Source organism: Megalops cyprinoides, chromosome 25, assembly GCF_013368585.1.
Source record: "Megalops cyprinoides isolate fMegCyp1 chromosome 25, fMegCyp1.pri, whole genome shotgun sequence".
Lineage (NCBI taxonomy): Eukaryota > Metazoa > Chordata > Actinopteri > Elopiformes > Megalopidae > Megalops > Megalops cyprinoides.
Window position 1 is genome coordinate 13,613,551 of NC_050607.1, and position 26,226 is coordinate 13,639,776.

General features: G+C 47.8%; 1 protein-coding gene across 1 annotated transcript in view; it reads left to right on the forward strand.

Moving 5' to 3' along the window:
• The first annotated feature begins 1,144 nt into the window (after positions 1 to 1,144).
• cnot2 (CCR4-NOT transcription complex, subunit 2) overlaps positions 1,145 to 26,226 on the forward strand; it is a 53,388-nt gene continuing 28,306 nt past the window's right edge. Inside the window, exon 1 of the mRNA XM_036520363.1 lies at positions 1,145 to 1,202. The gene's annotated coding sequence lies outside the window, so the exon portion shown is untranslated. The remainder of the gene's footprint in view (positions 1,203 to 26,226) is intronic.

The following is a 26,226-nucleotide window of genomic DNA, read 5'->3' on the forward strand; positions in this document are numbered from 1 at the left end:
AATGTGCTATATCACGTTATTAAACGCCATGCATTACCTAAGTATTCCTACACAAATCACACAGACTAAACGTGAACTGTGACACGCTGACATATTGTATTAAGAAAATAAACGTTTAAAATTATGGTTTGGGGGGAGAATTGCTTCACTTCGGAGAGATTGCATGCACGAGGTAGTACTACATGGACAAATGTACAAAGGTGTCATTAATGACAATGACCTTTACTCCCACCGGACGTGAGACACGTACAGTGAGTACAGTGTGTTATTCAAGAGTCATGTGATGGAGGGGAGGGCTTTGCTGTCAGTGCAGAAGATAACAAGGTCACAAATCTTTCCCATTTCACGGCTATTGAGCCTCGCTGTGAAATGACAAAATCGTCCACTGCCACAAGTAGGCTTCTACAATTTAAAAAGAAAATTGAGTTTCGGATGAAACATCTAAATGTTCATTAGTACAGTGGATGTAATTGCTCCAAATCAAAGCTCCATTCGGATAACAAAATGTGACACTATTCTCCCATTCTACAACATGCTTGAAGCGTATTCTACTTTAAGTAGCCAGGTAGCTTATCTTACTCTACAATATTTAGCTATTTAAATTACTTCATAAAGTGAATGATGACAGTCAGTAGGCTAACCGACATAGGACAATGTACGCTACTAAAAGGAAACAAGAGGCTGAATACCAATATTATCCAGTCACTGAAGCTGCTGAATACAGACCTTGCAGCATCAGGACCGCTTCCAAGACAGTCTATTTTACAAGCAAGGAATACAGATTTTTAAGCAGTAACGGAAGGAGTAACACAGAGAAACAGACTGTCTGATAAAAATACGAAAATGTACAAATACATTTAAACTGTGCGTCAATTAGCGCAATTAATTTTTTTCTTCCGTTGAATTGGAACGAACGCACACGAACGCGGTGTAATTTCCCCGGTTATTCCTCTTGGTTGATATCAGATGCAAGGAGAAACTAAAACGGGTCCGATTTTCCGTGTTTCCTATCGCCAGATGTGCGGATTCCTTAACGTCGCCTCTTTGCCACTCTCACAGTAGCGACGGTAGCGCAGCATCTTGTATGAGAGATGGTTTCGGAGGTCGCGCCGAGGTCAGAGGGTAAAGGCTGCTCACCCAGCATCCTCGATCGCAGAATACACAGCCATCTTGGATCTACGAGGAGAAGAGAAATTAATGCGGTGAGTTTTTTTTCTCCGATTTTTTCCCGAGTATATTCCGTTCGGTCCGCCGGGGAACCGTCGCATCTCGACCCAAACCCCCTTTTGAACACGGGTGTGCCGGTTCGGGGGGATTTGGATCGGTCGGCGGCTTTCAGTCTGAACGGTTTCTTTATCGCTTCTGGTTTTTGTCTGGGGCTGGATAAAACCGAGAGCGGCGGAGTATCGAGAGGAGGCAGAGCAGGCCTCTCCTCTCAGCTCTCCCCTGGTAGCCAGCTGGCTAACGTTAGCTCGCTCACACCAAGACAAATGCATTGACTGGGTCCATTATTTTAGCCGGCAAGGCTACCCAGCTAGAGACGGACACAACTAATTAAAACGCACACATACTAACTAGCTAACTAGAATATTTAAAACGAGCCAAACAGCGGACGTTAGCCAGGTAGCTCGCTAAATTGGAATCATCCGTTAATTTCGGATATCTAGCTTGCTACTCGGTTATTTGTTTTTGTCACTGCTAGCTAGTTAGCCCAGTAGCTAGCTAGCTATCCAAGAGTCCAGTTTTGCATTAATGTTGCATTATTAATTGGCACCAGGCGTACATATAGTTAGTGTGCACAAAGCTATGCTCGGTGATTATTTTGTTAGCTTGGTTGGCACCATGTTTTACATTACCCAAGTTATCCAGGTAGTTATGTATGTGTAGTGGCTGTCATTTTTGTATACCTGAGTTTACCTAAGTAGCTATCCGGATAGGTGACGAATAGTTAAAATAGTTATTTCTTTGCATTGTTTTCAAGTTACATTCGCGCAAGTACATTAATTTAGCGAGGTATCATTAGCTAACCGAGCTAGCCTAGCTGTTTGATTTCATAGCTAGAAGCTAACGTTAGCTAGTAACATAACTACACACTACTACAATTATGGGTATGTGGCCGGTCCATTATGGATATTTAGAGTTGTTTTTCCGTTTGTAAGAACTCAAGATAGCTGACTAGTTAATTTGGGTAGCTTAGCAGTTAAAGGTAGATGATGAATATGGCTAACTAGCTGGTCTGGGTCTTATAGCCTGTCTGTTTAGGTAATAGCCTTGTCAGCTAGGTAGCTAAACTGGTGCCTTAATGTGATGGTAAGCTACTGTTACCTAGCCAATTTGCTTTCTGATCTTTGGCATTCTAACTTACTGTACAATGCATATATTTCTACAGTGTGTTGCTAGTTAGCTAATTAGCCAGCTAGCCAGAGATAGCAAGCGAACAGCCAGCTCCGTAGCTAACTTACAAGTGCTGTTATGCACGGCCGTGGGAAGATGTTTAATGAGCTACCACTTCTATAAATATGACCACAAGACACGAAATAGTCAGAATTCATGAATGTATCAGTCAAATCAAGACAGCTATCTGTTTAGCTGACGAAACACTTGAACGTCTTGACTTCGAATTATCTAGCTATGTTGATTTTACTTCGTGGGATGCGCTAAGCTTCCAGTATTGTCTTAATATTCTTCATCTCTTTCAGACATATCTTGCAAACAGTGTTTGTCGTGGTTTCTGGCTGGTATGTTAGACGTGCTCAAAAGTGTTTGTGTGCTTTCTCCTGCACTTAGCAGTCCTAAGCAGGGAGCTAAAGTTAGGGTACAGCGATAACGCTAGCTAAGGTAGCTAGCTGGCTACAGAAAGTTCTTTCTGTGTGTGTGGCATCAGTTCAGTCTCAGCTGTTCACTGTCTTAAGGAATCGCACAAAGCGGCTGCACATATGTGGTAGGAATATTGCTACTTTTTTGATGGAAATGATTATAAGGCATCTGGAGGTACAGCATTGTGTAAAGAAAGGAACGCCATGCAGTTACTGCCACAAAAAATAACCATGTCCTGTTGAATGCACTTTTTGGCACGCTTCTCCAGTTTATTTACGGTGAAATATACATAACTGCTTTCATGTAAGTGTGATGGGTTAGTCTGAGTATTAATGTCCATAATGGAAACCACGCAAATAGAGACTAGCCCGGACAGGTAAAGTTGAGTCTATACTATCCAACATCAGACAAGTCGAGATGTTTTGGGAAAAAAATACGCAGTTACACCGTTCTTGGCACGCATACTACCGTTATCCAATCGTTCCAATCGTCAATACAGTATCTGTGATATTTGTGATTGCCTCGCAGGGAGCGCCGCAGTGAGAATTGTCCCTGATAGGACATGACGTCGCTGGGCAATGAAACATTGAGAGCAGCGGGTGGTGGTTGTGGTTGGCGCTGTGACTAAACTGCAAGATAACGTGACAGGGTGCGCACAGACACTTGGGGATTGCCAGCTTTGGCATTGTGTTGATAAGACACAATTGTAGGGCATTCATTTTTTTAAGGTGCTGGCAACGACTCTCAGCGTTTTATTGGTTGCTTTTGGTTCTGTTCACATTGTACATCAGAGTGAAGAGATGTGAGAGTGAAAGTCTGTAAAAGAGGAATGAGTGAATTTTTGGGCTGCTGCTGGAATTTACAAATAAACCAGTATTTGCTAAAGACATAACAGCCAGCCTGGTCTTGCAGCCACGTCACTGTGTTAGCTTTAACAGTTATTTTAGAAGTATGTGCCACTGCTTATGAAAACTTCAGGCTTTAGACAGTGTACATTTTCTGCATTTTCTGCACACATTATTTGAATTTAAGATGTTCTACAGAAACATGGTATCCCACACAAAGCAGTTGTTTGGAAAATGGAAGACTTCATGAAGAAAACAAAATGAAAATGTGGACAATCTTTTTTTCAAAGCTGCAGTTCACAGGTTTGAAATGGAAGGTGCCCTATAGTAAAATCAGTTACTTGTTGCACGTTGTGTAAAACATTGTTCTTAATTTAGAGTGTTTGTGGGTTATCTTGTCTTTACAGTTTTGGGAAAACTGCGATTTTATTCTACACCCTCTTGACATTCAGACATTTTAAAGTGTGATATGGAAGCTCCGGAGAACACACATCTCTTAATGTCTGTTTCCAAGTAATGATTCCCACACACTGGGAGAAGCGACACTTGCTTTTTTTTTTTTTTTTTAAATCTTGACAGCATTTCACAAGTGCAGCAGAAGTATTACGTGGCAGTTCAGTTCCCACCAGGTTCAAACTGTTCCTCAGAATGATGGGAGAGGTGAGAGAGGGCAGTGGAATCGGAAGGATTCCGCAGTCTGGAGCCAGATGCAGTCTCAAGGAACAGAGGGCTGGATTCTGGCCTCCCCCCACAGACCACTGTATTGTTCAGTTGGCCTCCGTGCACACGGAAAAGAACGCACATGTTGTGACCATGAGTGTCTCCCGGCCATGTCTGGTTAACCCTTGAGACGAGGTAAGGAGCTTGACTCGGAACCTCCTGACCGACTATGAATTTGGTAAAACTGAAACCCAAAGTGCAAAGCTTCATCTTGCCTCCTATTACAACCGCCTCCCATTAAAACCTCCTTTGGTATGGACTCGGTAGAGAGAGGCAGTGTAGAAACATCTGGATTTCCAGTTTTGTTTCGGACAAGAGTCCTTGACTCAAGTTACTTAACAGTTCAGTCAAATAAAACGCCACCAGTACTGTTCTAGACGTAGCTTATTTTATCTGAGTTCCCATAATCTTTGAAGTCTGTGTGTCTCACAATACGACCGCAGGTTACATGAATGACACTTCATCATCTGCCAGAAACATCACAGCTCAGGCTCAGTTTGCTGTTTTTTTTTGTGGTTTTGGTCACAACCAGCTCAGCACATTACCTGCCATTGGTCAGTTTTACATTTTCTCTCAAAAGTCACAAAAATCATTGGCCGTTTTACACTGTAATTATATAATGCAAAAAAAAATCCTCCTTGATCTCCTTTGTGCTTTGTGTCCGGAGCCCTGGATTGTCTCGGCTTCGGTGTCTGCCTGTTCAAGCCCATGCCAGTGTGGAGTGGGAAATGATGTTATTGTAGCTCCACTGTTATGTTGTTGGTTTATTTCAGTTGGCAGATCAGTAGGCTTTAGATGGAGAACAGGCGTTTGTTGGATCATTGTTGTTGACCTGTCATAGTGTCATCGCTCAGGAGTTTGGCTTTGAATGGAGCATTACTGAGGGGAAGATTGCAGCAAACTTTGTCTCCAGGAGACTTTTTTTTTTTGTTTTGCACTCCTACATGTTGGATGTGTCTGATATGATTTTTGGCATAATGATGAAATTCTGTCCAATATTCCCTTTTGGGACCACCTTTATTGTGCACAGTGATTTGTTTGAGTTGATGCTTTTTGTGATGTAATTCACTGAGGAATGTTACTTGGCTGAAAAGATAGTGACATTTCTCCCTATAGCTGAGTAACTTTTTTTCCCTATGCTTGGCTTAATGCAGAATAACATTATCAGTGTGCGTCTTTGGAATATATCAATGATTTTTCTTTTAAAGGTAATGCCTTTTTTCAGAAGGGCTGACAGCTTCTAAATAGAGCTAAAAGAATATTTCATCTTCAATCATTTAAAACCTTTTGTTGCTGTGAGGAAGGCAGGTTGTCAAGATGTGCTTGGTTTGCTGTCACTCAGTAGGGTGTAATCAGCAAGCAGCACGTGGACAGGAGTTTCGGCTTGGCCTAATCTGTCCGTTAGCGATTCGTGTCCATTGAGAACGCCTCAGATAGCACCCAGCCCTGTGATTCCTCATTAGCGCATTGTGTTTTGCTGTGGAACGGACAGATGCGCATGCATTGCGAATGCATTGGGAAGCGGGTGGGGGGTGGGGGGCTGCTCCCAGTGAAATCCGGCTGACAGCTCCTCCCTGCGATCGTGTAGCAGGAGGTGCAGCCAGTACGTGACTTTGCATCAGTCTGGCAGAGTTTGTTAAACACGTCAGCCTATTATTAGCATAAAAAACCATGCAACTTTTCTGCCTTTTTGCATTTATGGAAAATAAACTGTCCATACGTCCATCTCGTATTCCTCTGTTTATTTATTAACTGAAGTTATGCCCCTGTATAATGGTATCAGTTTTTTCCATAGTAGGCAACGCACATTCATGCTGCTGGCTATGTACCGAATCCACTCAGTTAAAGGTAATTTGCTCGAAGGTACGAGGGACAATGACCCAGGTGGGCATCGTACTTGCAACCTTTTGGTTATAAGCACAGCGATTTAACTACACCGCCCTACACCACGCTGCTGTTAGTGTGTCTACTCCACAGTTCTCAGCTTCACAGAGGAACAAAGTGTTCTCACCAGAGCTCATAAATGTGCATGAGGATAGATGAAGAACAATTAAAGTGAATCTGCAAAAATGCAGTTGGCGTTCAATGAAGTCGGCGTAGAAGATGACTGTGGGCTGCATGTACTTGTGTACTGGTGTAATCTGCTGTACTCCAGTATGTTCGTTCTGTTGATTGGCACTTGGTGGCCGATCCCAGAGTTTGACATCTCCTGGAAGAGATGTAATCACAATTTCACTCTTAAAACATATCCAAAGCTGGAGAAAATTAAGGTTAAACCCACAAAATGGTGACCATAGCTGGCAGTGTTTAATGCTCTCAAATGGCTCTGCCTAAAAAGCTGAGCATGGCTTGTCTGGGTTATTACCGGGCTGTCATTATCTTTGGTTTCAGATTGAGAAACAAAACTGTAATTTTTTTTTTTTTGCCTCCCCGCAGAAATGGTTTGGTCCAGTTTGCTTGCGATCCAGTTGAATGGTGTTTGTATTGATGAGTCTTTGCTAGATTTATAATTCACTGTTGATTGCTGATCTGTTAGGTTTATCAGAGTGTTTTACATGAGACAAATGATGGCAGATTTGGTATTGTGTATGCTTAAATCCATGTGTCTTCCATATCGAGCTGGCTTCTTTGTATTAGACTGGCGCTCGGCCATGAACTGAACTGTAAGCACTTGATGAACTGTATCAGATTAAGTAGTGATTGCTGGTAATTGATTGTTTCAATCCCAATCGGAATGGATTCTTTTATTAATTATTGAGTGTTTACACTGTAATGCTTCCTGGAATTGCTGACTTACTCCGCTCTGTACCTGTTCACTAATTAACCGATGCGCCTTGTTGTCGCGGGCTTGTGGTTGATTAATTGTGGCCAATTACTCTGATTGCACAGCACACATATATGAAGCAGCCTGTGGGAAGCATCTGTGTCAGTTCTGATCCCAGATGAAGGCAGGCTCAATGTGTTTAGAGACGCATTGTTTAAGAACAGTCAAAACCATATAAATGAGGTTGGTGCCCACCCTATTTTTCCCCTTTTCAGAAATAGAACAGTCTGTACAGTGCTGCCTTTCTCTGCACTTGGTCTCTCTAGGCTAAAGGGAAGCTTTTGGAAGTCTGCGTTGGGGTGCATTTAGCTGCCCAGGTTTTGCCGGGAAGGCCGTCTGAGAGCTGTTGTGTTGTGATGACCTGGAAAGGGGAATGCAACGGATATTGCTGCCAATCAACCTTTGGGGCATTGATTAGATAGCCAAAGTGAGCAGGCTGGTTGAGGATTCGACCATGACATCATAAGGCTTTTTAATGCATGCAACAGTGAGTCAGGACCTTGCTTAAAAGTCATCTGAAGGATGGTGTCTCCAGTAGCACAGTGCTGATTGTATTAGCTATGAAAATGGCTAACATTGCTTGACATATTTTTGATTAACTAATGAGGAACCCCGAAATATCACATGCGTTCCACATATGCATGTGTGTGGGCACTGTAGGCTGTAGCATTTGTGCATGGAGAGCATCCCTCTGTTCAGGTTTACTTCTTATTGTGGGCTAAATGAGACGTAGGAATGTGATGTATTTAACAGAGGACTGATTACTACAGATGTAGTGCATTGTTGAGTTAAATTCACTGACACCTGCAGCCCTCCTGGGGAAAAAAAACAGGCAATATGTTGGAAAGATCAGAAAGCTGTTTTTTTTAATAGCTCTGGGGGAGAGAGGGGTATTTTTGCAGTAATTGCTTATTTACGATCTGTAGATATTGGTTGCGAAATGCTATGCTAATCACGTTTCAAGATGGTCAGTTTGAAGAGAAGCAGCCATGAACCTGCACTGACTAATTAGAGGTACGAGGTGTTTTAATCCGGTAAATACGGAGCTGATGGGCGAAAATGACAGCCAAACCTGAGCGGGGAAGTTTGGTGGTGGGGTGCTTGGGGGGGGGGGGGGGGGGGGCTGTCCCAATTGCTTTGTGAAGGCTCCTGTGATAATGAGCTCTCGCTGTGTGGAAAAGTTCCCCCACGGTAAACAGACGGCTGCAAGCTCATCCACTTTGGTACAAGCAGGCTTTATACTGCGTCTGCGTTCCCGAAGCCCTCGCGAAAGGTGCGCCACACTGTCATTATCGCAGCAGAACGTCGCTAAATCATTCATGAGCACGTGGTGCAGAAAGTGTCTCTCAGAGGCTTGACCTTAAGCAGAGTGGCATCAAATGCTGTGTCACATTCGAGAATAGGCGTTTTACATAATGCGTTACGTCATCGTTCATAAAGAGTTGTGTTTGTTTATGAATGATTTATAAGGATGTTACGTTGTGGTAATGAATCTTAAGTGCTTTGTGAGGGCTTTAGGAATAGCCTCAGCCCGAAGCACCTGTCCTCTTTCTCACCTTTCTGCTCCTGAGTGACAGCACTGTTTTTGCACCTTAAGTGTTTTGTTGCACTGAAATGCAAATGCAACTATTGCTGTAAGGTTATAGTACCGTTTGTTTTAGGTCACGTCTAACCAAGTCAAACAGGTAATCTCCTCATTGCAAAGAAGATTAATTGGTAGCAGGAGCTGCCACAATTAACATTTTACTTATTTTATTTGGCTATTAGATATGTAGATTTAGATCTTTGTTAAGATTTAGACTCAGACAGTAGGATTAGCATTTTTATTTTCTAAAAATTTATTGTCGATTTAACAGAGCAGCCACATAAAGCATTTACATTCAGCATCATTGGTCAAAGTTGTGTGCATGTGGGCATTAGCTAGCTGCAGGACTGCTAAAAGGCGTTATGATTGTTATTATTTTTTGGGTTGCTTGCTCTGGCCCTGTTAACAGCACTGACAGAGAGCCCTTTTTGGTATTTTAAAATGCCAGAGTGCTTCTGCTTTTTGGACTTCCTCAGAGTGCCCAGTTTCACGGTGAATCAACCTTACATAACTGCTAACTGGCTGTGTGCTGACTGCTTAGATGCTTTCTCTAATTTGATATGTCTGCAAATAGATGAACAATGGGGGATAAAGTGTACGCGTAACGAAATTTCAGGCGCTCAGATAAACAGCGCAAGAAGAGAGGCTGCAAAGGGGGGGAACATCAAGCCTTTGTTTGAAGTGCGGTTTTGAAATTGCCGTTTTGCCATTGAAGGTCAGCTAAAATGATACTTTATCGTTTTTTTTTAAACGTCAGTCCATTGTCCTCAAATCCTTAATGGCAGACAGATCCGGAAATGGATGGTTTTCAGAGCAAAGGAAGGTGCTACACAGACCTTGCATGTTAAAGGGTCAGACGGTGTGTACGTGCGGGTCGGGTAGTGCCTTTGAAGATTTTTTTTTTCTTTTTCCAGGAAAACAGCAATTTTGCTAAGCATTTCATGCCCTGCTATGAATTTTTGTGTAGAATGGCTGTCATTTGCAGCTTCTGTCTGGGACTTGTCAATAAAGGTAACTTCCATTTCTGTTCCAAACCTAACGGTGCTCATATTATCCAGTAGCTGTAGCCGTAGATCTCAGAAGTCAATGTCTCTTGCTTATGGTATTGGTAACCACAAGATGGAGTAGCTTTGGTTGCAAGCAGATGTGATGCCGAACATGTTTGAATGTGAAAGACTTGACTGACATGAATGACAGTCTTTTGAGCGAATGCATTTCATTTGAATGCCTATGTCTTCTGCCCTTAACAAATGTCATATAGGCCCAACGCCCCATCCAGATTTAACCTGCCATGCTCACAAAGACAAATGGATTCGTCACACACCCTCTAGTTCTCCCACCAGTGACAGGTATTAATAATGGCAAAAATAGAGCAAGGCCAACCTATATATATTTCTGTTGAAAATACATATTTAAAATTAGGGTGTGATTCATATTCTACATGTAAACATCAACAAGCATCAGCTTGCTTGTCAAACCCATTCATATAATTTCCCATTTATTCAGACCATCCATTCCCTGCAGCTCTCAGTACCACTCCTGTAAAATGACAGTTTGTTTATTTTAGCATATTTCCCTGACTGTCTGTATGTGAACACAGTTTGCTGTTTGGATACAAGATTGCTGGTCTAAGCTGGCACAGTAAGTAGTTTAGGAGAACAGCAGGCCCTTGGCAGATTACTAAACAGGAACAGAAAACTACATTTTTATTTGAAAAGCCGTCGTCTGCACACAAAAGCTGCCCCCAGGCATCGGCGGTGGTGTAGTATTATGTTAGCGAAAGTAGCTGAATACCACAGCGTTTCTTGTGTGTAGGAATGCTTCAGTCGCTCAGCAGGAAGTGATGCCTGATTTGGGGGGGGGGGGGGGGGGGGGCAATTGGATACGCGGCACCTTCAGGTGAGAGCGACAGCTCCTGTCTACTGTTTATTGAACCGGGTAGTGCCCCACAGCCAGGGACAGGAGGAAAGCATATGCAAATATGCATATGTATAAAAAAAACCCAAAACAAAAACATTGCACAATGCTCTTCATAGCACGTGTGCCCAGTATACACACACACACACACACACACACACACACACACACACACACACACACACACACACACACACACACCATTAGGGCCCCTATAGACACTGCAGCAGGAGTGTGCCAGGTTTTTCGAAGCACAGCACAATGGCTCCCCTCCGTGTGGTGTGTAGCCACTATACATACTGTGTCTGCACTGGCCATCGATCTCAGTAGTGGTACTGATACGCCCGCAGGGGGGGCCGGGCCCTGAGTCGGTGCCAGGCGGAGGCCCAGAGCCCCTGACCGGTGTGGAGTGCAGGCAGGCGGGCGGAGCAGTGGGCCGGCTCATTCGCCTCCTTCATGCCCCATAAATTCCCGGCGCGCGACCCATTCAGAGGAAGAGCGCCCCTGTGATTTCACCATGCGCTGGAGCGTCACTGCGATGGCGTAGCGCAGGTTTTAGCATGGGCCCCTAGTAAGAAGAGCTCTGTAAATATCTGTATATATGTGTATATATATGCGTAGTGTTTCCTGACTGAGTGGGGTTTATCATGGGGACAGTTTATATCCTGTCTTTTTATTCAAATATATACATAGTAAATGTGAAAACTCTCATTAAGTCTGCAAAATTATCGTTTATGAGTGACAAGAACAACATGTTTACAAGTAACGCTATCCATTTGGTTGAATTCTGAATCAGTTTCTCTTTTGAAAAAGATGAGGAGGTGTGTTCAGGATGCGGAAGTGAATCTCTGTCTGAATCTGTGGCGGAGACGCCGGTGCAGACACCTGTACTCGGGAGCTGGGGGAGTGCATTTATCCTCTCAGCCTCAGACAGCAGGTGCCGCTTCTCACCTGCTCTTCATTCATTTTTATGCGCTGCTTTCAGGGCTGTTCTCACATAAAGTGTGATGTCGACCTACCTTTGTCAGACAGCGTTAGCGCGCTGCAGATAACTCTGTGCTGAACAGTCCCGCTAGCTGCCAAGAGAGCTTTGAATGAAGATGTCTCTTTCAAAAAAATGAAATGCCGTTTTCTTATGTGGGAATGGCCTGCTGAACAACATTGGATGAATTGAGGGGTTTCATTCAGGGTTTCCAAGAGAATCTTTTGTAAATGGCTCCTATTGTGTGAGGGCCGTTTGCATTTGATCGAGCCTTTGCATCTGATCATTTGATCATTGCATATGTGTGGCTGCGGGTGTAAATAGATGAAGCCCCTTGTTGGGTCTCACTGCACTTCACTTTGTCCTTGATTTCGAAAACCAAAATGAATCAAGTGCTGTGCCTGCTTTATTGGTTTCATTGCTTGGCGGATCATTTTTTGCTTCATTAGAGCTTACAGTGATAGCAAAAAAGTCTTTCAGTTTTGTAAATTGCTTGGCAGCATTCTGAGCGAAAAACAAAAGCATTGCACTTGAGCTGAATCGGGGCCAAACAGCAGTGTTTTTCCGTGGCCGTTGCAGAACTTGGCTTTGTTGTGTGGAAGTCCGATAGCGGGTCATCTGGCTTAAGATAGGGAAGAGACGGTAACGCTCTGCAGATTTCCTGCGGTTCCCCGTGTGGACCTTGGCGGTCTCCCCTGGAGGGGACAGAAATGAAAGGCACAGACAGTGGTGTTTACCCAGAGCTTCTGGTGGACAGGCAGACTGTTTGATCCTCTGAGCTTCGAGAGCTGTTCCTGAAGGCTGCATCGGCTGCTGTCACAGATGACGCAAATTGGAAAGTAATGTCCCGTGAAATCCGTCTCTAATCACCAAATGCCGATATTAATGTCCCCTGAAGTGCATGTATTGCTCTCCAAACATGCATTCTTTGGTGGGCAGAAGTTACCCCTCGAAATTCTGTTTTTAAGCGGTATTCCTTGAACGCGAAAGGAACAAATTTGGACCTGGTAGTTTCGGTGCACTTCTGTGTTAATTCGTCTGGGGGGAATTGAGGGTTTTTTGAAGGGGAGATCACTCCTGGTTCCAGTTTAGTGCTTGTCCCAGGAATGCGAGGATGCCTCTCTGTACTGTTCTCACCTGGCTTCACAAAGCTGACTCCTGCCATTGGGGTTTATCTGTCATCAGTGGCCCCACACAGTCCTGCAGCTATGCACAGCACCCGCACGCCCGGCGTGGTACAATCAGCAGCGACAGTGATGGCGAAGTGTGTGTCCTGGAGCGAAGGGGACGTCCCGCAGTCACGGGGAGGCTGCAACAATTCCGCAGGGGCCAGAGGGGCCGTGAGAAGGCCCTTGCAGGCTTTCGGGAAAAGGACGCCATCGTCCCAAACTCCCGGGAGAGTCTTTGCTGTGCATGCGAAAATCCCATCAAAAAAAAAAATAAAATAAAAAAAGGCCCCAAGTCTTCAATTTCACGGCTGAAGCGAGGATCAAAGCTCATTAAGGGAGTTTTCCTGGGCGAGCCGTGCAAACCGGGGAGAGATTAAAACGCCGGCGCCGAGGCGCGGAGCCGGCCTGCTGCACAGCATCTGTTACCTGCTCTTCCAGCAGAGCCCTCTGTATATATTTCCCTTTAATCTCCGCCGTCGCACGCTCGTCCGGCTCCGTTTAATTAAAACCCGGGAAGGGGCTGTTGACAGCGGTGGCCCATTTCTGCCGCCGAGGAAGCCTGAGTGTGTCTTGAACGCTGCCGCTGCTGCTGCCGGTAGGGCGGCTGGTGACATATTACCCAGAGCTGTTCCCAGACGCTCGGAGTACATGCGAGCCCTCGTAGCGTCTCTGCTTGAATTAATTGATTCCGACTATGTGAAAAGTGGAGCGGGTAGCTAGATGCTCCCTACGTGCACTGACCCTGGATCAGCGTAGTGTTTTATTGAGGTAATAGTATTAGATTTAGGTTAGGGTGGGGTTAAACCTGGAACAGCTAGTGGGAGTAGGAAGCCTCCAGAGTAAGGACCTCAGAGACGTGAATTCCCTGTATTTGTGAGTCTGAGGCTTTGTCTCGTCATTCCGCTCATCCTGGGATTCACAGTGAATTGTTAATCTGACCTGTGTGAGCTGGTCTTTGATTCTGCTCTCCTTGACAGAAGACTGTGATTGGTGTGGGTAGGCGAGTCACTGATAAAGCGTGATGGCTCCATCACGTGCCACCATGCATCCCTCCGGAGTGTGGAGTCTGGCGATGAGAGGGAGTAAAAGGCGAAAGTGAACCACATGGCCACGGCGCGTTTGAACCTGCTGCGGGCCTGAAAGGAGCACGGGCTCGCTTGTGCGGGTTCTGTTGCCGGGGTGATGGACTGGGAGAGCTGAGCGGGGGACTTGGCTCCGGTCACCAGGGTCCCCACGGGGACAGTGCGAGCGGCGTCGGTGACGCCGAGAGGAAAGCCTCTGAAAGACGGAGCCGATCTGTTAATAGCGTCTATGTTAGAGATTATCACACTCCAATTTTACACTCGCTGTGGTCTACAGCGAGGCCATGCCAGCAGGCCTCAGGGACTTGCTGTCATGCATTGCTATTATTTCTTGATAGTGTTGTTTTCAATAGCTTTGCTCCTCCCATTCATTACTCTGGTCCTCTGGCTGTGGCCAGACACTCTAAAGGCCTCAATCTTACGGTAGACATTAACAAATTTGGGGGACTGTCTTCATAATATGGTTCTTAACAGTCATGAATAATTGAGAAGATACGGGGAAGGGAAGAGAAATCAAATCTTGACAGCGCTTCTGAAAGTGTGCGTTTTTATGTGTGGGGATCGGAAGACGTGCATTTCAAAACGGCAGATCATTTAGTCGGCTCTTCGTGCAGAGGAGAGCACTACCCAGTAAGGTGGAGTGTTATGTGTTATATGGGCCGATTCACACGCCTTAAACTACATTTCCCATGGGCCTTCGGCTTTGTGGCAGCGGATTTGCATTTATAGCTGTGTCAAGCTTACATTGCCACCACTGGTGGGGGCTTGCTTTCTGCACTCACTACTACAAGTATATTGTCAGACCTTCATTAATGGGGGGGGGAGGGAGAAAAACCAGCTATTCTATCCATTTCCACTTACATCCATTGTGAGGCCTCACAGTTTATTTTAAAATGCATCATGAATTGTATCTCTCTAAACATAACTTCCACAGATGAGTGCAGCCCCATGGAGCCAGTGCTTTTGTGCACGGTAGGGGAGGCAAGAGCATCTCCATTTTGTCTGTTATTGCTCCCTTCGCGGCCTGTTTATGCACCCTACTATCCACACACACGCAGTGCCCAAGAAGCTCTTTTATCTTGCTGCCAGGGTAATTATTCAGCACCCTGATACATGCTGAATTAGTTACCGAGTATATTGAGCAATGCCTCTATTTATAGCTGGTTTAAAGTGGTCAGATTTGATGTTTCTGGCTTTTGCCATCTTGCGTTCCTGGCTGCTGTGAGAATGGCTGTAGTCTGTGGGGCCTGTGAGCCGGTGAGGTCCTGGACGGAGGGTTCTGACAACACAATCAGTCTCTCCCTCCCCTCGTCCGCCTCAGCGAGCCGAAATAAATCCGCACCCGGGGGGGGGGGGGCTGCCTCAGCTGCAATAGGAGGGAGAGGAGGAGGAGAACTACCTCGGTGTAATCCCCCAACACCTGGGAAAGCCGCACCGGGGTTAAGACATGGGGAAAGGAGTGCTTAAAGGAGGCTGCTGCCACACCGCCAGGCCCATCCAGCGAAGCCAAGCCAAGTGCCACTGATTGTGGGGGAGCACTGTGAGTATTTCACTGAAGCACTTTAGCGGGGAGGTTTTTGGAGGGGTGAGGGTTCAGAGGCCACTCTCCTCCCTGTCCGGCGAGCGGCACGAATGTCTTTCCCCCCGTGTCACAGACGGTGTATTTTCAGCCGATGAATCAGACAGGCGCTTAGGAGTCGGTCGAGCGGAATCCTTTTGCGAAGGACAGCGGGCAGAGGCTGGCCCTGTCATCGCGCCAAGTATGTCAGTGAGGCCGGCGGCTGAAACCACTACCCGTCACCCCTGTCAGGGGAGCGTGGGGGTGGCCGTGCCCTGTCCCCCGGGTCCACATCACCACAAAGAAGCAGGGAGGGGCGTCAGTTTGCCCACAGCTGTCCTCAGCGAGAACATGCATTTGGACTCATCCCATATACAGAAAATTTGTGGCTTCTATTGTCAAATATTGAAATGGTGGTCAGAAATTGAACCCCTACTTTTTTTGTACCTCTGAAGTACTGTTTGAGACTCCAGGTCTCTGTGTAAATAATGACTCACTGGAAAGAGGTCTGCATTCATTCACACTTGCAGGCTGAAGAAGGAATAACATCAGACTGTTACTATACAGTGTTTAGGCTGGATGTCCTTCAAGAATATTGATGAGAAAGGCTGGAAAAAAGTATTTGTGTTTTCATTTTCATTAACAGGCATTTACATACTGAAGCAGATTGTTAATGAATGACCTTTTGGCGTTGGAGCCAGTTTCTCAGAAGAACAGTGTTGTCAGACTTGTGTGGAAAATTACATTCTGTATTTTTGTAATGTCTGTATCAAAATGACATTTTAGACTCAACTGTACTTTTGGGTTAGATAAAGGTTAATAATTAAAATGTTAGTGAGCAATAGGTCTCTGCGCAAAGTTGTCGGTTAATGTGTATTCTGCTGGTAGTAATCTGATTTTGGCAGCTTGTGTGTGTGCCCGTGGCCAGACACCTTGTTACGTCTCGTTTTCAGGACGGGCCAGAAGGGTTGTTGTTGTCATCGCGGTTGTTTTCATAGTGCGTTTCGTTTTCGAGGCCCGGCCTGCCCTCTCATCCGCCACCATCAAAGAGGCTGCATTCATAGCGAAAGTTATCAACAGCGCGTCATGTGACGTCTCGCTCTCTCTCCCCGCACAAAGCGGCCTCACAGTTGCCGCTTGGCGTCAGCGACGGAGTTTCCCTCGAGGCCCCGACGGCCAGTCTGAGGATCCTTCGCGGTCTCTCCCGTGGCCGGGCCGCTTGATCTGCCGTCGGAGGGAGTCGGTCGCGGGCCTCTGCTGTAGCTGGCAGCTGAGGGGGGTTATCAGCTTTCTCACTGTGCGTTAATGTGGAACCACAGAAGATGCAGACGCACTGAAGCGCACCTGTAGCTGGAGTTTCCCTGTGTGGTCGGCCCTTCCGGGTCTCGCAGGCTGCAAGATTCTACCCAACAGCTTGCTGCTTGGATGTCGTTTGCAGCGGCTGCGTATTGTGAGTTGTATTCCATATTCCAGGTAGCTCCACAATGTCGCCTTTATACATTTCATTCTTGCCGTGGATATTCTCTTTTTTGTATCTGTGTAGGCCTCTTGACTTTTCCATACCTTCTGTTAAGCTGTCTTTCACTTCTGCACTGGCTACTTGTAAAGAATGTTGCTGTGTAGTTTTCCGAGTGTGTGCACACAAACCGTTTCGTATGTTTGGTGGTCTTTGTGGCTGAGCAGCTTATTAGTTACTGTAGCCTGACTTTATTAAATTCATTTATTAGACTCTCAGGACAAGACTGGAGTTACTCTGAATGATTTTCTCAGCATATTCTTGCTGCTGCTGTGATGAAAAGTTTCTTTCTAGTGCAGTTTGTCTCAGATCACATTAATGACATTTTTCTGTGGTTTGTGAACCAGCCTGTGGAAAATGTGAAATAAATCAGGCTGCTCAGTAATGCAAAGATTGTAACATTAGCATAAGGAGAGTTATGCTGTAATATAGTGTAAAACTAATCTAAGGAATGTAACACTGCAGTATAACAAGTGTAACAGTAAGCTAAGGAGTGTAAATGTAACGTGTAGGGTGTAACACTAGCATAAGGAATGTAGCAGTGTAACATAAGGAGTGTAACGCTAACGTTAGGAGTTTGGACCTAATGTAAGCAGGCTGGCCCTTTCCCTTGCTCTGAGGGGGTGCAGGTGGAGCGTGTGTCCGGTGTCGTGGCTGTCTGTGGGCGGGGTAGCGCGTGGCAGGCGCTCTCCGGCCAAGCGCTTGCTGCGTTTCCTGGCCGCGGCCCGGGTCTGTTGCCGTGGAAGCAGAGCGTCTGCGCAGATGGCACGGACGGCCGGCCACTCCGGGGACATATGCCACTCTGCGCCTCGCCTCATCACTCCCAGCTCGTTTTAGCCTCCCTCCTCCTCCAGATCGGGAAAGCGCGTATCGAATGACAGATTACATCAGGTGCGCCTCCCTCCGCCCGCTCGGTCCTGGACGCACGCCACGGAGCCGCTCTCAAACGCCGCAGACGCGCCGCTCCGAGCTTCGACAGCTTGGCAGGGGCGCGCCTGACCGGGACCGGCGGTTTTGGTGTCCTGCTTTGAGAATGTTTCGGAGTAACCGAGTCCTGGCGGGTGTGTGCAGGAGACACGTTGCACCGGCTCACAGCGTTTCGCTCTCTCGCGCCAAGGGCTTGAACTTTTCAACCTGCGGGCCCTGTAATCGAATTTCCCTCCCAGGGCGGGACGCTGTAATGGAATCTGAAGGAAGGGTCCTGGGTCAGTGGGTGCCACTCTGCTGTGTGACGGTCGAGGCAGAGGGATGGAGCTGGTGGCTCTCCTGCTTAACTCCGTCACAGGTGGAATACCGACCCTGGTGGCACTGCCAGTGTAGGGAGAAAAGTCCAGGGCTTTGACTGTGTTACTGCTGCAAGGCACTTTGTAGTTTTGGCCTTTTGGCAGGAGCTAAAAGGGAATGGTTATGGAGGGAGTGTTTGAAACGGAACAAAATGTCCATGTCTGCATAGCTGTGGCAGGTAGTCTCCCTGCATTCAGCCCTAAACTGCACTGACGTAGGAAGGGAAATGGGGATGAAACAGGGATGCATTATTTAAAACAGGGAGCAAACCCCTGTCTATTCCCACTTGCTGACATTTCATTGGCCGATCTTGCTTGAAGGTTCTTCCTGATTCGTCCACAGGCATAAGAAGTCCCGCCTGGGACTGAAGAAATTAGGTTGCCGGGGCTGGTTACAGGGTGAGTGGGGAGAGAGGAGGATAATTCCCAGCTTTTGGGGAGTCGTGATAGAGATGGTAATTATGAAAGCAGGACCCAGGAGAGTCTGTTCACTCCCTTATCACACGCGCTGCCTTGGTTGTACATGTATTACAGCGAGGTGCCCAGGGTTGCCAGCTTGTTGTTCAGCTAATGGAGCTCGTCCAAAGGCCAGGGGATCTGGATCAGTCATTTGCTAGATTGTGGCAGCTGCATGGCAACCTGTCGTGAAAGACCAGAAATCCCCTCCCCAAACACACACACACACACACACACACACACACACACACACACACACACACACACATACACACACATACACATACACACACACACACACACACGCTACTTGGCCAGAGACACACACGCACACACTTGCATATGCACACAGACACACATATATGCACTCACTTGGATGGTAATGCAGATACGTGCACATACTATTTTTTTTTTATCCTTCAAGTTCAGAACACTTCATGTCCACCACGTCTCACACGGTCTTACAGAGCCTGCCTGTAACCCATGCCCAGCGTTTCTGAAACGCTGTTATAACGTGCTGCTGTGCCCCCGGGGGAGCCGCTGTTGTGTTGCCATGGGGATGCGCGTGCAGGCATCGCCCCGGGCGGCAGCAGTAGTAGTAGACGGGGCCTCTCCCGTTGCCCGCGCTCCGGGCACGCTTTCAGACAGCCCCCTGCATAATTTAGGCCTCAGGATGGATCCTCTCAGCTGGGGAGAGCCTGCCGGGGACGGGGATGGGGGGGTACAGGTGGGTGCCAGGTCTGTGTGAGGCCCTCCAAACACAGCCAAGCTTGGGTGCCTTGTGTGGTTCCCTGGCAGCGAGCCACTCTGTGTCACACTGCAGAGAGGACGGCTACGCTAACTGCTGTTGTCAGTGTAGCTGTTGTTCATCTCTGGGGAAATCCCTGCACTGTAGAGATTTAAGTTGGGCCTTTTATTCTGAGGATATTGGTTTAGCTAGGTGAATGCTGTTCAGACGATGGGGATGTTGGTCATGTATTTGATTTGTTCAAGTCAGGAAAACATTATGAGATACATATGCATATGTATCTAATCTCCCTGAATGTTGTGAAAATAGTGTGTTGTTCTTCATACTTAAATGTGTGTGTTATCTGTTTAGTACCTGGAGGTTAGGTTAGATTAGGTTCTGCACTTCTCCTTAGTCTTGGGACTCTATACTGTGCGCTTCAGAGCCACAGAATATTCTTGTATCTTGTTGAAAATGCACATGCCTGATATAAGCCTGCCAGCATGGTATGGGGCAGCAGGGCAGGGTGTCAGTGAGGGCAGCTGGAAAGGCCCCTGGCTGCCTGCGGTGGGCCCTCGGGAGCTGATGTGGCGTCCTGGCAACGTGAGTGCGGCTCCCGTGCAGCGTCCGGGCGGCTCCCCGAGCGCCGGGCACCTGTGAGGGATGGAGCGCCGCCAAGCACCTTCATGCCAAAGTGTCCCATCCAGCCTCTCTGCAGGGGCGCTGTGGGTAACCTTCAGCGCAGCCCGCGGGTGGGTTCACTCGAGCCCCTGGGGACGTGCTTTGAGTGCTGCCTGAGTTTGAGCAAGTGTCAGACCTGACCACGTGAGTTTAAAACGGCAGCAGGTCATCAGTGAGATGTCCCGTGCCTTATTGTCACTGCCCCTCCGCTGGAGTAGTTTTGGAAATGCCCCCCCCCCCCCCCCCCCCCCCGGCAGGGCTGAAGCGTTGTGCTCTGTGCAGCCTGTGACGTGTGTCCGCAGCCCCGGTCCCTAATCCACAATCAGTCACCCCCCCCCCCGTCATAAAGTGGGTCACCTCCAGGTCATCGCCTTTTGGCTCCGTTGGTTCCGGTTCCAAAATGAATGCGCCTCCCTTTAATGGAGAGATGCGTGGTGCGCTGCCGGGGCCGACAGCAGGTTAATGATGCCCCCCCCCCCACCCACCCAGCCTCTCTCTGATCCGCTGCACAGCACAACACAACACGCGCGCTGGCATTAAGAGATTAACCTGGTCCTCCGGGCGCTCTCTCTGGCACGTGCATCCCATGTTTTATTTAAGGGCCTGCAGTTTCTCTATCTGAGCACACCTCCCGTTGGCTGCTGGATGAAAGCATGCGAAGCCTCGTCAGTCTTTTCGTGTTTTTGGATCGTCTGTGATCGAAGGAAATTGTCCAGAAAGCGGCCGGAGCAGTCACAGATTGAGAGATTAGCAGTTTACGTTCTGGAGCTTCCCCTTTCTCTGGGGATCCGGGTTTGGCTCTGGGCTCTTTGAGATTCAGACGTTAGGCCAGCATTGTGGCAGGTGCCTGTGTCACGCTGCTGTTCGGAATCGTGACCAATCGGGAATCAGGGAGGCCGTCCTCCTCCCCCAGCACGTCTCTGTTGCGTTTCGGCGCACCCCTCCCCCGTCCCTCGGCTCTCTCTTTCTCCGCCCCACGCAGCCGGCAGGATGAGCCTGTCCCTGCTTACGCCAGATCTGGGTCAGCGCCCGTCTGTCAGCACCCCCCCCCCCCCCTACCCGGCCCCTCCCACTAAACCCCGGATCCTGCCAATCAGCTCCGGCAGCCGGACAGCTGGGAGAGAAGGGGTCGTGCCGGCAGGGGGACGGCGTATTCGGTGCAGCGTGGCCGCGCCGCACGACACGCACTGGCTGATGGGAAGACCGTATGGTGGTGATAAAGGCTTCACACACATCTGCAGCCTCCTTGCAAATGGCACCCTCTGCGGCCTCTCTGGGGGGGAGGGGCTCCAGCCCTGCTCCCAAACAGGAAGGCAGCAGAACCCCTTATGGGAGCCTGCAGCTTTCATCCGTGTCTCCTAAGGGACAGCTCTGCCCATCTCGGCATGCTCATTAGTCTTTTGGTGCTTGCTGTGTTTTGAACCAGAAGCTCTTAAGCCGGGATTGGGTGCTTGTAGTGCTTGGGGACCAGAGTACCTGCAGGTTTTCATTGCCCCCGTTGAGGCAGGAATGTGTTTAAACCTGGAATTGCTGGTGATAGTACTCTCAGTTTATAGTTACTTTAATTGAAAGGTGATGAACTCAGCAGGCAGGAAACCCCTGCAGTCCAATCTCACCCCCTTTAGAGAGTCACAGTGCGTGAATCTGACAGGGAAAGTTTGGGAACTCGGAGTAAATGTGAGACATGCGTTGTTCTAGCTCGCTGTCCGCCTCTGAGTTATCAATCTGCCCTCTTGCTGTTTCAGATATTGGTCAGTACACAAATAAGTGTCAGATCCTCCTGTCACACACACACACACACACACACACACACACACACACTCAGTGTGAGTGAAAGCCTGCACCAGATCTGGGCCAGGTCTGGCTCCGGTCCACAGCACGTGTTTGGTGTCCTCGTGTTGGTGGGTGGAGGAGGAGTTGGAGCGTGCCCAGTTGCTCGGGCAGGCTCTTTGGAGGGAGGTGAGCAGAGAGAGGTCCCTGGGGTGTGGATTTGAGGATGTGTGTGCTTGCTTTGAGGCCCCAAAGGCCCCCAGCACCTCCACAGCGCTCACCCAGCTCCCTGACAGCTGAGGATGGGTGATTGAGAGCCGTGCGTCTCGCAGCCCAGGATAAACCACCGTTAAACCGCGTTTCACAAGCAGTGGAGAATTCAGTTCATTGTTTTTTTTTCTTTTTTTTTTTCATGTGTCAAGTTGAAGGTGAAATTGTTTGACAGCATTGTATGATCACCTTACCACGTTCGAAGCAAGAGTTTTCCCCCTGTTGTTTACAATCAATACATACAGCTTTCCCAATCTCTGGCCTCTTATCGGGAGGTAAATATCACCGACCTGGAAGGTTGAAGGGTTTGTTCACATAAGCCTGTTTACCTCTGAGACAAGCGCGAGGCTTCAGAAAAGCTAGCAAGAGCAGTACCGAGGCCGCAGTGCATCTGGAAGATTGAGCCGTTTGCGCGTCGGGATATCTGTGTGAGATGCAAGCCGTCGGCGCGGTTAGCGTTTTCCCAGGTTGGCGAAGTGGGTCAGCTGTCGATGATGATGATGATGATGATGGGTGCATCATCAGTAGAGGTGGGAGCGCTTCCGGAGTGTGCTGTTTGCAGCTGCTCGGTGCTGACCCATCATCCCCACGCTGAGAACGCCATGCTCTGGATCCCAGCTCCTCAACGTCCCACTCTTATGTCTGTATCCCCTAGGCACATTGCGCTCTGCTGTAAAGCCTTTTTTTATTTGCACGTGGTGTTAATTATTTATCGACTTCAAGCTAGAAAATGTCTGCGCTGTCAGCAACTGTAATTTTGTTGATTGTTTTTTTTTGTTGATTGTTGTTGTCCTCATTCTCAGCTCTTTTGAACAAAGTCTGATGAGAGTGAAGGCCGGTGCCCACAGGGAGTGGAAAGTGACACAGACACGGCCACAGACAAGGCAGGAGGCAGACGTTGGCCCTCATGAAGCGCGCGGAGAAAATGGCCGCGCTCATCATTTGTGATTCAAGTATTGGATGTGACTCATGAGGCATCTATTATTTAGCGCCCGGCGAGCCGGAGGAGGCTGTGTTCAAACAGCGGCGGTGAGTGGAATTCTTCCAGCCCCGCCGCCCGCGTTCATCTCTGACCCTCCTCCCCTTTCCACGGGGTCGGGTGTGTATTGATTCCGCTGGAATGCGCTTGTGGTTTGGTGGCGTCGTCCTGCGGGGGCGTCCCCCCTGTGAGCTGGCCTGAGGTACTACCTCCCAGATGGCCACGTGGTCCCCCTCCCTCTGCCCGTCCGCATCACGCCTGCTTCCCTCTGTGCTGTAGAGGCGCTGTGAAAGCCGTCCGTCAACGTGAAGGAAGTGTGCCGGGGCCTTGTTCATCCGCTGAGGTGTGGGGTTTTCTCTGGGACTGTCAGGTCAAGGTTTTGCCATTGTCTGTGACCCATTCCCACTGACTTTACCAGGACAACTCTGTCTGGCCCGGCTCTGCTTGTCCACGCCTGTGGATATAAAATCACATATCTGAGAGCAATAGGGTTTACATAGTAGGGCTGAAGGGGTTCATCTCTATATGTGCTGTGACATGAATGTAAGTCTGGCATGCCACTTAGCATACAGGCAAAATTTTTCCACTTAATTATGGCCTGAACGTTTCTGATCTCACCTCTGCTCATACGACAGAAGCTATACTGTACTCACGTTGTTTTCCATCTACTCTGATATGATTGTATAAATACAGCTTGCCACAAAGTACTAAGGTCAGTAGTTCTACCCAAGTATTAGCCAAGTGTTTAGTGTTTTGAAAGATTAGCGTGACACAGTGAGGACTAATAATAGAGTATGAAGAAGCGGTGATTATTTTCCAACTGCGGTTGGCGTTTGGTAGAGCGAAACGTCTCAAACCAGCTGTTATCACTCAATATGAAATCTTCTGGTTTTACAAAGTACATAAAATCCGATGAGCCGAGTTTCCCAGTGACGCAAAAATGGAAAAAAAAAAACTGCCTGGAGCTCTTGAACGCTTCACATCGATGTCAGCACTTTGTCTGAACTTTGCCTTAGTGGGGTGGCACAAATCGCCTTAGGCCACAGCATTCTTAGAAAGTTGTGCACGTGTGCATTTCTCTTAAGTTATTCTCCTGCTGTGGCAAGGTGCTAATAGATACCTTTTCCAATTGCGTGTAGCATGTGTGGCACTTGAGGGCTACTTTCAGGTATTCATGTGCCTCCCAAGCGTGCTGCCACCTGATTCCACTAATTAGTCTTCTTAGAGCCGACTGAAGGACACTTCTCCAGTGTGCCTGTAAATCGATGAGAGGCTAAAAACCAGCTTGAACGCGACTCTCGTGCACTGTTTTTTTTTTAAGTCCACTCCAAAGGAGAGGCTCTCAAGTCAGTCCTGGAAAGCCAAAAGTACTGCCATTGGCCACCCGGTTTTCAGCCAAGAGAGAGTTGGTGCTTCCATTGGCTGTTCCATGTGCCAGTCATGTGTCCCTTCATCCTGAAGCCTTTCGGTTAAACTCCCTGCTTCCTGACATCTGTGTCCACCGCTGCCCCTCAGTTGTGGCACTTTGAAGGGGGAGGAAAGTTTTTTTTATGACCCTAACGTTAATTGCAGGTTACCGTAAAGCTGTTTTGTAAATGCCTTTCACAGCTGCTGGGTCTGCTTGTCCACAAAAAGGGGCCATTTCTCCCCGTGTTCCCCGAACCTGCATCTGAGCGCAGCGTGAAACCCCACCTGGTTCGTCTGTCGGCGTATCAGGTGTGGAGGAATAACCGGCGCTCCCGGGTTTAGCGTTTCCCCCTCCAACGTGTTTACTCACCCAACCTGCTCCTGGTTAATTACTGCGTCTCGAGTGACAGCCGTCGGCACAGAGAAACTAACCCGCTGCTCCCTTCGGCTGCTGTTTGCTGCGGATCTGTGCCATTATTCCTGTGCACAGTAAATGGCAACACGAACCGCTGTGCTCCAGGGGTCTTTACCATAGAAGAGTGACTTTGCCTGCCCCGTTTGGCCTGCATACTGTCTCCTAGTCACTGAGACAGAGAACGATGCCGCTGTTATTAGGCACTTCAATGCAGCACATTGGTTTGGGCGACTTACAAATCAATATGACGATTGAACGGGGACAGTCTGCATAGGAATGGCTTGAAAGATGGGCTCCAGGCAAAATCATGCGTTTGAAACTGATTCACTATTTCGGTATCTTGGGTGTACCCAAGAGTTAAAGGCACTACAGAGTTAGTGCTCCTTTATTTTGGGAAGATGTGTGAAAATGGCATTGAATGCATGGGTTTCAGAGTGGCCAGAGAGGAAAGGTGAGGAAAAGGTGAGGGCGTGGCTTCTCTTCAGCCCAGTGCTGCTGGGAAATATGTGCTGTCTGCTTGGTGTCACGGCTTCTCCTAGCCTGAGTGAATCATTCTCAGTTTTTCTCCACTGTACACAGCGGTTTTCATGCTTCCCTGTTAAAACCCACCGCTCTCCACCCAGGGCTAAAATTTACAAGCAGAGTTGACTCAGATTTCCCTTCGTAGCCGTGTGTGTAGTTCACATGTTATGGGAGACTGCTTAGTTTTATTTGGGTAGAAGATTTATTGTGGCCAAGAATTCTTATAAAACATGTATCTATAATGCTCTTGATTTATTCTGCACCCGCTTCTTCAAAATAAACAGTTATGCTTTCACCCAAAAACAACACTGGGTAAAATTTCACTGTAGTCTGTCTATATTGCAAGACATGGTTGACTTCCCGCCAAATACATAAATAATGCCAGGCTGTGCCTTGCTGTCTTAGGACCTGGAGTGGTCGGTTTGAAGCAGTTTCCCAATACTGCAGATACTTTGGGTACTTCAGCAGAGGTATCCCCACGGTTTTATGACTTGGTGGTTATGGTATTGGACAGGGCTTTGGTTGTTGAAATACATTAATGATGCATACAAAACAAGCTGTAGTCTGGTTTAAGATCAGGTTAACCATCATAGAACCTAATCAGAATGAGTAAATAAAGCAAAAATTGTGCAGCTCTGCCCTGCAGAAGCTATTGACGGCAGAGCCTAAAGACCATGCCAGCGCAGCTGTGTGTTTGAGGT